The sequence below is a fragment of the Nannospalax galili genome, unplaced genomic scaffold (genome assembly GCF_000622305.1).
Source record: "Nannospalax galili isolate Female #2095 unplaced genomic scaffold, S.galili_v1.0 scaffold40, whole genome shotgun sequence".
Classification (NCBI taxonomy): Eukaryota; Metazoa; Chordata; class Mammalia; order Rodentia; family Spalacidae; genus Nannospalax; species Nannospalax galili.
The window spans coordinates 2,121,767-2,133,923 of NW_008347810.1; the positions used below are offsets into that span (position 1 = coordinate 2,121,767).

The 12,157-nt window shown below is 40.9% G+C and overlaps 1 protein-coding gene across 1 annotated transcript in view; it reads left to right on the top strand.

The window, feature by feature from the left end:
- Positions 1 to 433: 433 nt before the first annotated feature.
- Lypla1 (lysophospholipase 1) overlaps positions 434 to 12,157 on the top strand; it is a 49,731-nt gene continuing 38,007 nt past the window's right edge. Inside the window, exon 1 of the mRNA XM_008844410.3 lies at positions 434 to 465. The gene's annotated coding sequence lies outside the window, so the exon portion shown is untranslated. The remainder of the gene's footprint in view (positions 466 to 12,157) is intronic.

Here is a 12,157-nt window from a genome sequence, read left to right on the forward strand (position 1 = left end):
GGGCGAGGCGCTTCGGTGCGCAGCGGGACCGGGCGGCCGCGGGGACACGCGCTCGCCGGCCGCAGAGCTGCGTTCGGGCCGCGTGGTGCTCTGCGGTGCGCTCCTGTGAAGTTTGATGTGGTCTGAGCAGATGAGACGTTTCACTTTTAACTTTTTAAGACGGATTTTCTTAGACTGATTTGCACACGAGAATGCTTTGGTGGGACCTCTAAGGTAACAATCGACGTAGCCTGAGAGTTAAAGCGAAAGTTGATTCATACTTTTCTTTGAAAAAGACGAGTATGCAGATTAGTTTGCCAAATACTGCGCTTCGCAGCCCTGTTGTCGACTTTAAGAACTTTCTTTCCATTTTCCACCTTAACCAAAGCTACTGTGTTAACAGTTCTGTGTGGGTTTCTTTAGGCATTGCTTATTTTTTCTTATTCTCTTTTAGGTTATTTTCCTCCACGGATTGGGAGATACTGGGTAGGTACCATTAAGAGTAACAGTAGTGAGACGGGCTCTTGCTGCTGCTTACTGGGCAAAGGTTGCATGCGGAAGACTGACTTTGTATGACCAAGTGTTGCTGGTACAGTTCCTATGGCGGCCCAGTGATTAGGCCATCTTTTCTGCTTACAAAACCTACAGAATTTCCCCTTTATCTTGAATTTGTCGTCTTTGAGTTTCCATCTCTGGAACATGTTAAAATTGTTAACTACTCAGGTAACTGAGTATTGGATACCAGAGAAGAGTTCGGGATCCTTGCAGAGGCAATGCGCAATCAGAGCTTTCAAGCGGAGTTCCCGTTTCAGAGCAGGTTGCGGACTAGTCGATTTCGCTAAGAGAAATAGCAACATAAAGCATACAGGGATCCGAGATTAATTTGGAGAGTTAGCTGCAAATTTTGTTTTGTTTTTGTGGTCTGGGGACCACACCAAGAGCCTTGCGTGTGCTGGACAGACACACATCCAATCAACTCAGTCCCTTATCAGATATTGCTGTATTAAGTGTAGGTTATGATTTACTTGGTAGTTCTGCTGTTTCCACACCGAGAGGTTTTTGTTTTCATATTTTATTTACTGATGTATCTGTTTGAAGCTTAGGTAATATATAAATGCGGCTTAAAATTGAAATTGGAGGAATAAACAGAAAATAAATTTTTAGAAAGTAATCAGAAACATTATTAAGTGTTCTTTACAATGGGTCATTGGGTGAGGCCTGTGGTCCAAGCTCCTGAGGAGGCTGGGACAGGCAGGTTGCTTTGAACCCCAGAGTTTGAGACCAGCCTCAGAATGAACAAATGAATGAAGGGCTGAATAATGAAACATTGGGCTAACTTATGTTCCTCAGGTACAGCTACATCTAACCCTTCTAACTTGGGAGATGAGGTCCACAGATAGATGTGTTCAAGGTGATACAGTTGTAGATGAGGGCTAGGTTTTTGTTGTATCTTGTCTCTCTCTAACCAAGTGTAGTCTAAGGATTTACATCAATCCTCCAGCTTCTCTGATAAACCTCAAATAAATCTTTGCATTGGCTCCTCCTACCTTTAAGTGATCCATTCTCTATTCTCATTCCTATTTTCTCTCTCTCTCTCTCTCTCTCTCTCTCTCTCTCTCTCTCTCAGCTTTTTAGACAGGGTCTCATGTACTCAGGCTGCTTGTAGGACAGGATAATCTACGTTCAGCTTTTTGTTTGATTTTTCAGATAGTCTATCTGTGCTGGCCTGTAACTCATTGTGTAAACCACACTAGCTTCAAACTTCTGATCCTCCTGCTTCCTCTCAGAAGCTAAGGATTCCAGGTGTTTCCTGCCATGACACCCAGCTGAGAGGAGCATCAGCTCTTGTGTGTGTATATACATGTGTGTGCAAATGCTTGTGGAGGCCAAAGGACAACTTTAGGTGCTGTTCACCCTCTTCCCCCTTTTTTCGAGACAGGGTCTCAACCATGTACCTCTGACTGATCTAGAACTCACTGTGTAGACCAGACTGACCTCACACTCACAGTGGTCCACCTGCCTCTGCTTTCCAGAGTGCTGGGACTAAAGGCATGTGCACCACACCTGGCTTTTTGTTATTGTTGTTTTTCAAACATGGACTCTGGGGTCGAACTTGAGTCCTTATGCAGTTTACTATCTCCCCAGTCTCATCGTCGATTTTAAAAAGTGATTTTCTTTTCATGTTCTTCTCTGCCTGCTAAGTCCAGTATGGAGTTATTTAAAAGGTTGAAGGACTCTCATTCATCCCAATAAAAATGGGACTGGCTTTGCTGAATGGAATTTAAACAACAGAACTTTGGGTAGGGATTGAGTTTTCTTGGTTTTGTTCATTTACTTTTTCTTTCGTTTTTGTTTTGAGATAGGGTCTTTGTTCTGATGTGTTGTAGCTCAGACTGGCCTGGAACTCCTGATTTAGCCTCTTTAAGTGCTGAGATTACAAGTGTGAGCCTCCAGTCCTGGCTTTAGAACATATTTACAACCAAACCTTTGTTGGCTCTGTGAATCAGGGAGGTGTGTGCTACTTTATAACTCTCCATAACTACAACTTTGGACCAGGCTAGACAAGAAATGGCTTCAGTGTAAGCAGGTCCTGTAGACTAAAGAGAAGAGTGAAAATGTGAAGAAAAGACCAGGTTAAAAATACCAGGAGCGTCTGTGATATCACGCTCATTTATTTTTAGAGTTGTTCACATAAAAATTAAAGGTCTCTAATTGTGAAACGTTAACTCCATTGGTTCCATGACCAAACTCAGAGCTAGCCAGTCTGACGAGTGGCAATTTAATGGTTAAAATTCTTTTAAAGAATTCATTGGATATGCTTATAGTTATAGCATGTATAATAATTTGAAATTAATATTGAAGAAATCGGGGCTGGAGAGATGGCTCAGCAGTTGAGAACATTGTTCTTTCAGAAGACCCGGGTTCAAATCCCAGCACCAACATGGCTGCTAATAACTGTCCATAACTCCAGTTCCAGGGGATCCAACAGCCTCTTCTGTCCTCGGGCAATGCACGACATGGGTGCACTTACTTACATGCAGGTATAACACTCATACACATAAAATAAAAATAATAAAATATTTTTAAAAAAAATATATATATATGTTGAAGAAGTCCTATACTGGATTTCATGAAGTCAGTTTTCTATGAAAATGTTAAATTTGTGTTGCAAAAAAATTCAATGCTAATGTTTAAAAGGGAATGAAATGACTTGAAATTCTACAGCGAAGATACATCCTATTTATTTTTATAACATTTTTAACTTTTAATATTTCCAAATTTATAGAAAAGTTTCAAGAATAATGCAGATTCCTGAATACTCTTTATCTAGATTTGTTTATCTCTGTCTTAACTTTATGCTGGCTGTACCCTTAAGGGTAAGTTGCAAATAGGAGTCTTTACTTCCATACACATTAGTAGGATCTTCTATGTGCTGTATAACTCACATAAGCTATACATAAACTGAATGTTTTAAAAAATGTAAAGACAGTGTCTTATATAACCACGGAGCAGTTACCAAGTTGAGGACCTTTAGTATTATCTACTGTAGTCCATGTGTAGACTTTGCCAGTTTGTCCCAGTAACATCCTTCGTAACCATCCCTTCTTCCTGCAGCCTGCATGCATTTAGCTGGCACATCGCTTTCTATGTGGAAGAACTTGTTTCTTTAATTTATTTTTATTTGTGTGTGTGTGGGGGGGGTGTTTGTATGTATGCCATGTGTATACAGGTGCCTGCAGAGACCAGAAGAGGTTATCAGATGCTCTGGAGCTAGAGTTACAGGCAGTTGTAAGTTGCCCAGTGTGGGTGCTAGGAACTGAATTCAGGTCTTGTGGAAGAGCAGCCGGTGCTCTTAACTGCAAGTCATCTCTCCAACCCATGGAAGAACTTTTTGTGATGCCATTTGTCCCATTATTAACTTAGCCCACTTAAGGTGATCTCTAACAGGTTTCTTCACTACATTTATTTTCTCTTTGTCATTAAAAAACAAAAGCAGGGTGAGGCCCAGTGTGGTGGTACATGGTTACAAGACTGCAGCAAGTTGGCAGCCAGCGTGGGTTACTTACGGCACCCTGTCAGAAAAGCAAACAAACAAAAAGAGCAGCACATGTGCAAATACTTTGAGTCTATGGAAATTGTTCTTCATCAAACTTTTAAAATTTTTATTTTATTAGTTCTATTTTATGTGTATGAGTGTTTTGCCTGCATGTATGTGAGTGCACCACGTGTATGCAATGCTCTGCAGAGGCCAGAAGAGGGTGTTGGATCTTCTGGAACTGGAGTTACAGACAGTTGTTAGTTGCTGTGTGGGTGCAGGGAATTGCACCTGGGTCCTCTGCAAGAGCACCCAGTGCTCTTAACAGGTGAGCCATTTCTCTGTCCCCTTTCGTGCAGTGCTTGTGGAGGTCAGAAGATGTTGGATCCCCCAGAACTGGAATTATGGACAGTTGTTAGCTGCCATATGGGTGCTGGGAATCAAATCTGGGTCCTCTGCAAGAGCAGTCAGTGCTCTTAACTGCTGAGCCATTTCTCTAGCCCTGTCACCTAGTATTTTTAGCAGTTAGTGATTCTTGTATGAACCAGACACCACTATGGTATAGTTTTTTAAACTCTGCTGTCTCTTTTATTATTACTTTATCCCTGCCCGTTTGTGTGTGGACTCAGATTTATTTAATAGATTATGGACCTTTACTGCTCTGTTTTAAGTTTGTTTAGCCTTTTCTTTTTCTTTTCTTTTCTTTTTGAGACAGGATCTCCCTGGAGCCCCAGCTGGCCTGGAACTCTCTATGTAGACCCACCTACCTCTGCCTCCCAAGTGCTGGGACTAAATGCGTGCACCACCATACTCAGCTTTTAACCTTTTCTTTAAAATTATTTCACATACAAAAGTTACTGAAAAAAACATTCAAAGTTCCATGTATCTTTCACCCAGATTACACATTAACAATTGTTAATGTTTCTGAACTGTTGAAGAATAAGTTGCTGAGGCTGGGAATGCAGCTCAGTTCGTGGAGTACTTACCACCTAGCATGTAGAAAGCCCAGCACCACATAAAACCAAGCAAGGTGGTATATTCCTGTTCAGAGTCATAAACTGTCACTACATAGTGAGTTTGAGGAGTTGGAGGCCAGTTTGGGCATATTGTCTCATTACTACCTTACACTTCAGTGTGGATTTTTTTTTGGGGGGGGGGGTCTTTTTGAGACAGGGTCTCCCTGTAGGCCCAGCTGGCCTGGAACTCACTATGTAGACCAGGCTGGCCTTGAACTCATAGAGATCCTCCTGCCTCTGCCTTCCAAGTGCTGCGATTAAAGGTGTGTGCCACCATGCCCGGCAAGTGTGGATTTTTTAAAAAATTACATGTTTATTTTGTGTGTGTATGAGTGTGAATACACTCATGTGGAGGCCAGAGAATAACTGGGTTTCATGGGTTCTCTCCCTCCATCATGTCAGTCCCAGGGATCAAACTCAGGTCATCAGCCTTGGTAGCAAGCACCTGTACCCACTGAGCCATCTTACTGGCTTTTCCTTCACTGTGTATTTTTAAGAACAATGGCATTCCCACATAATCACAATATAGCCATCAATCCAGAAGTTAACAGCTATCTAATGTCACCATCTAATCTACCAACACCAATACTATTTCCTTTAGCTAACCTAATGTCCTTTGTCTGCCTAGGTTCCAATCCAGGATTACATGTTACATTTTCTTGTCATGTGTCCTTACTCTCCTCCAGTCTGGATTAGTCCTTTATCTGGATTAGTCTTGTCTTCCATGACCTTGATACATCTTAAGAATACAGGCTAATTACTTTGTAGACTGTCCCTTGGTTGGGGTGGTTAGTTGTTTGTATTTGAGACAGAGTCTCGGGCTGGCCTCAATCTGGTCTCAATCTTTGGTTTATCAGATGACTCTTTGTATTGTTGTTTGTCTTGGTGCATTCTGTCAGGTACACGTATGGTTTTAATTCTTGTTCCAGTATTGGTGATGCTGTATTTTATCTCTTGGTTAAGATAGTGCCTAATAATTATGACTAAATATTAAATGCTACATATTAAAATATTAAATGCTTATATTTAATATTTAAAATAATTTAAAAGTTTTGTTTTTTTTCTTTTTTAGCCCCAGCTAGCCTGGAACTCACTATGTAGACCAAGAGTGACCTTGAAAAGTATTTTGTAGGAAGATACTTTGATATTAATGAAGATAATCTTTTCCTCAACATATTTTCACAAATAGATTTAGCATCTATCAATGATTCAGGCAGACTATTAGCACAGTTGGTTACCAAATATGATATTTAAATATTCAAAGATAAAATGTGCTCTTTAGAAAAATTCCTAGCAAACTAGTCTTTCTGTAATAAAGAACAGTTATAGAATGTTATGTGGGAATCTTTTAACTTTACAGATTGAAAACTCTTCAACTAGTTTAAGCATGAAAATAAAGTTCATGAGCAAGACTAGCTTGATGGGGCTGGTGAGATGGCTCAGAGTGTCAAGGTGAATAGTTCACCAGTATATGAAGTCCAAAAAAAGGAAGGTTTTGTTTTGTTTTGTTTTGCTCTGCTTTGCTTTGTTTTGTTTTGTTTTTAATACTGCATACTATAAAACTCAGGAGCACAGGGAATTATTTTTTTTAATACAGTGTTCTCAGGGCTAGAACGTATAGGATGTCTTCTAACAGTATTTGTTAAACAGATAAGCGATTAAGGGCAAGATTTGCAAAGAAATAGCAGTCACCAAGTATTTAATTTTCTTAGGCCTGACGTAACAAATAACCATGAACTATAGGGCTTAATTTGACAAAACTTGCTACCACAGTTACTCAGGCCCAGAGTTTCAAACAGAAGTCAGCAGAGCGCCATGTGCTCCTCAGAAGGCTTTAAAAGAGAAGCCACCTTTGCCTCTGAGTTTCCCCTGGCTGCTCAGCCTGAGGAAGAGCCCCAGCCTCTGTTTCATTTGCTCTTCTCTGCTGTATTTCTGTGTTGTCTCCTTTGGGATGCAAACACTACTTACTGGATTTCAGCTTCACCCTAGTCTAACATGGTCTCATCTCAGTCCTTAGTTAGATCTGCCTAGTACCTATTGCCAGATAAGGTCACATTCCAAGGTTCCAGGTAGGCATAAATTTGGGGGAACACTAACCATATATGCACTAGGGTTATTCACACCTCCTTTCCCTGACTTCTTGGTTCTCACTTTAGCTTCTTTTGATTTATTCGCATAATAGTCTCTGCTCTCATACTTCCATATCATTTTAACATGAACCCTCCAGGTTTAACTTTACATCAGCTTTATTCTGGTGGTCAGTCCAGAATCTGACCCTGCTTTTGTCATTTTGGCCTTGGCCAGGCAGGTGGGAAGATGCTAATTTAGAGAGAGATAAATAAGAATAGTATGCTGTGGAGATGGGAATGAGGGAGGGAGTCATTCCTGCTAGCACAGAAACATAGTGGAGACCATGCTTTTCTCTCTGCAGTCTCTTCTAAAAGAGAATTGGTTTGAGTGAAGGTATATTTATCACTTTGGCCCTAGACTCTTTGGATCTTACAAAGTCATGAATGTTAGCTGGCTTGGTGATGCACATCATAATCTGGCACTCAGGAGGCTGAAGCATGAGGTTCGTGAATTGAAGGCCAGCCTAGACTGTACATAGCTAGTTTGTACAGCTTGACTACATAGCAAGACCCTGTTTCAACCAAAAACTCCAAACTAGACAAACCCCTACAAGTTGGATTGTGCACACCTCTATTAGGCCTTCCTTTTCTCTTTTTTTGCATTTATTTTGGTGTATGTGTGTGTATGCCATGGCATGCGTGTGGAGTTCAGAGGACAGCTGTGATTAAAAGTTTTGAATATTAATTTGTACTTGATGGAAGCTTTGTGTGAAGTTCTTTAATCTTTGAGAACTTCTAAAAGACTGAACACAGCTGGCCATACTTTTATTAATGTGGTTAGAGTCAAAGGTCACCCCAATCATCCAGCACAAGTAGTTCAGCTTGTGGATGAGGAAATTGAGGACTGGAGAGGTTGAGTTTGATGAATGAGCACACACCAGTCACCTGACAGGCATGATTGTTGGCCCCGACCAGAATTTCTGATTCCCTGTGTCTAGGATGTGGTCCAGGAATTGACATTTCTTAGCAGTCCCTCAGTATTCCTAATGCTGAGAATCACTCTTTCTGATAACTACCTGACTGAGGGGCCTGTCTGAGGCTACCTAGACAGATTGTGGTAGAGTTGAAACTAGAACTAGAACCCAGAATTCTTGCTTTGCTTACTTAAGGATTCTTTGGATTTTGTGCCTAGGACAAAGATTGGAAAACAATGACCTACAATTTGTGGTTTGCCACTTACTGTTATTACTTATGGAGCTCTAATTCACATACCATAAATTTCACCCCTTTAAAGTATACAGTTTGGGTGATTTTTAGCTTATTTGCAAAATAATGGAAATATCACCACTACTTTAGTTGCAGAATATTTTCTGCATCCCACGGAAGACACCCCGTTTCTGTAGGAGACCCTTTAGTGCTCTCCCTGGAGTGACTCCCATCTCTCATTTTCTGTTATTCTGAATGTTTCATACAAATGGCTTCTTTCAATGAGCATAATGTTCTTAGGTTTGTCTGTGTTGTGACGTAAGATGGATACTGCAGGATTTCTTAGTATGTATGTGGTACATGCACATGAGTGTGCAGGTGTGCATATCAACAGTCTTAATGCTGGGGCCAGTGCAGGACATTGAGTATTTTCCTTTATTGCTTTTCACCTTATTTCTTGGTGACAGGGTCTCTGGGCCAATATTTAACCCTTTGAAGAACTCCCAGGTCTTTTACATTTATTTTGTGTGTTGGGACTGTAATGTGTGTGCATGGACCAGACAACAACCTGGGGTGTCATTCCTCAGGAGCCACCGGTCTTTGTTTTTTGAGACGGGGTATCTCGTGGTCTGGAACTTGCCAAGTAGGCTACTCTGGCTGGACAGTGAGCTCAGGGATCCACCTGTCATTACCTCCAGCTTTTGTCTGTGTGTCTGTGTGTTCTGGGAATTGAACTCAGGTCCTGATCCTTGCAAGACAAACACTTTGCTGCCTGAACTGTCCCCCAAGCCCCTCTTTTACATTTCTCTCAGCAGTGTGGGACAGATCTGGTTTCCACTCTGTGGTCACTAACACTTGTAATTATTGTCTTGGGGAGGGGGCATCTTGTCTGTGTGTTAGGTGTATTAACTTCTGATCCTCCTGCTTCTACCTCCTGAGTATGCAGGGGTTACAGGTGTGTGCCTGCATGCCCAGTTTATGTGGTTCTGAGGATCAAACCCAGGACTCATCCATGCTCTGAAAGCACTCCACCTGCTGAGCTACATCCTCAAAGTTTTTAGTCTAGCCAACCAGTTAGGTGTGAAGTGATCTCTCATTATTGTTTTTATGGTTTATTTTTATGTATGTATTTTGCCTGCATGTATGTAAGTGTACCATATATCCCCTAGAACTAGACCTACAGGCAGATATTGTAGAATTTTAAAGAATTCTTTATGCATTTTGGGCACTGGATTCTTTCCCAATATTGTTTCTTGTTTGTGCTCTTTCTTTTATTATTTTTCCATTGAAGTTTTGCAATGTTTCATACGATGTAATCTGGTGGTGTTTAGATCCCCTCTGTTATCCACACCTCTTCCTTTTGCCTCCTGCATAGTTTAATATACTTTATTATATATAATAAGGCCTGTAGAGTCTCATTTATACCCCAAACGTCCTCCAGTGCTTTTTGCTTTCTTGATAATGTCTTTTTGTTTTATTTTGTTTTGTTCTGTTTTTTGTTTTGTTGACACAGGCTCACCATGTAGCCCCAGTTGGCCTGGAACTTGCTATGTAGCATAGGCTAGCCTTCATCCCACAGAGATCGCCTGACTCTACCTCCCAAGTGCTAAGACTGAAAATTGTATGCTATCACACCTAACATCTTTTTTTCTTTTTTAAGATTTTATTTATTTTTATGTGTGTGAGTGTTTCACCTGCAAGTGTACCATGTGCCTGTGAAGGTCAGAAAAGGGTATTGAATCCTCTGGAACCAGAATTAAGGACTGTTGTTAACTCATCGGTTAAGAGTACTTGCTGCAGGGCTGGAGAGATGACTCAGCGGTTGGGAGCACTGACTGCTCTTGCAGAGGACCTGGGTTCAATTCCCAGCACCCACATGGTGGCTACAAACTGTCCTTAACTCCAGTTCTAGGGGAATCAGAAGTCCTCTTCTAACCTCCGTGTCATTGCACAACATGGGTGCAGTCACATACATGCAGGCAATACACTCACACATAAAATAAAAATAATAAGTAAACTATTTAAAAAAAAAAAAAAAGAATACTTGCTGCTCTTCCAGAGGACGTGGGTTCTGTTCCCAGCACCCACATGGTAGCTAACAGCAGTAGAAAAGTAAGTACATGCCTAACATTCATGAGGTCCTGAGTTTGAGCCAAACACTGGAAAACCAGTCTTTTCAGCAGATCAGCTGAGAAAACTGCATATTCACATACAACACAATGGAGTTGGAATCTCACAGTACAATATATAAAAATTTAAAGATGAATCAGAGGCCTAACTTAAGAAGTAAATCTGTAACACAAAAGGAAAAAGGAGTAAAATTCTATAACCTTGGATTAGGGAACGATTTCCAGACAAAACAAAAAGCACAAGCAGCCAAAGGAAAAAAGCCCCCAGAGACCTGTCTTTTCCTGTCGAATGTCTGAGACCTTCTTCAACTATCACTTAATTTTACATGTAGTAAACCCCACTTCTGTGTATGAGCATGCATGTGTCCGAAGAAGAACATGGTCTATACCCTAGGGTTTTTTTCTCTGTAGATTCTTTGTGTCTGTGTGTATATGAGTTTACGTGCATGCATGTGTATGTCCTGGAGATTGAAACCAGGGACTCACGTGATAAGCATGTGTTGTACTAACTTCTGAGCTTTATTCCAAACTGTTTTGACATCCTTTATCACTTTTCTGTAGTGCTTTTATTTTGGTTTATGTCCTGTTTCTTTTACTAGGTTGTAGATAAACTGAGAACACAAAACTGTCTATATTTTAATCTTTGTTTCTTGATATGCAGGATTTTTTCTTTTCTTTTTTCTTTTGTTTGAGACAGGGTCTCCTGTCGCCCAGGCTGGCCTGGAATTCGCTGTGTAGACCAGCCTGGCCTCTGTCTCACAGAGACCGACCTGCCTCTGCTGGGATTAAAGTCATGCACCACCACACCCAGTTCTCCTATATTTTTAAAAAATATCTATTGTAAAAAATTCATTTTAGAGGCAGGTGTTCCATTGGGCTAGAGATGTTAACTTAAACCTATTAGGGGAAAACTGTAATTAGGGTTAAAACACTAATTCATTGTAGTAGCATGTCTAAAAAAAGCCTGAAATGGAAACCAGTAATTGTATTAGTAACTGTGGGATTATAATTTGAACTACAAACAGATGCAGAATCTTTAACAGTCAGTATTTAACATGAAGTATTGGTGCAGTTAATTACCAAGTTTGGCTTGAGTAATTGAAAGACAGCTCTTCGTCAACCTTTCTTTTCCCAGTTACGAGCTAGTAAGTAAACCAAGTCTTTGAACTGCAGCATCTATATCCTCAGGCTCTTCTACCTTTTTTTTTTCTTTTGGTCTTTTTGAGACCGGGTCTCCCTGTAGCTCCAGCTGGCTTGGAACTTGCTATATAGACCAGGCTTGCCTTGAACTCACAGAGATCTGCCTGCTGGGATTAAAGGCATGCGCCACCACATCCAGTTTGTTTGTTTTTTTAAAGTGTTGTGAGTTCTTACTTTTTTCTGAGATAGCATCTCATAGCCCCAGCTAGTTTCTGTGTAGCTGAGGATGACCTTGAATGGATCCTTTGTCTTCACCTCTGGAGTGCCGGGATTATAATCTTGAGCTACTGTGTCTGGTTTATGTGGTGCTGGATATTGAACCTAGGGCCTCATGTAACCTAAGCAGGCACTCTACTAATGGAGCTACCTTCCCAGCCCCATGACTTCAGCTTTTTTATTCTTGGTCATTGTGTATGAATGTTTGTATGAGCTACAGAAGATCATAAGAAGTTTAAATGCCTGCAATGTGGAACATTTGGTATAGAGAAAATGTTGCTCGCTCTATTCCCGACCACCCCGCGA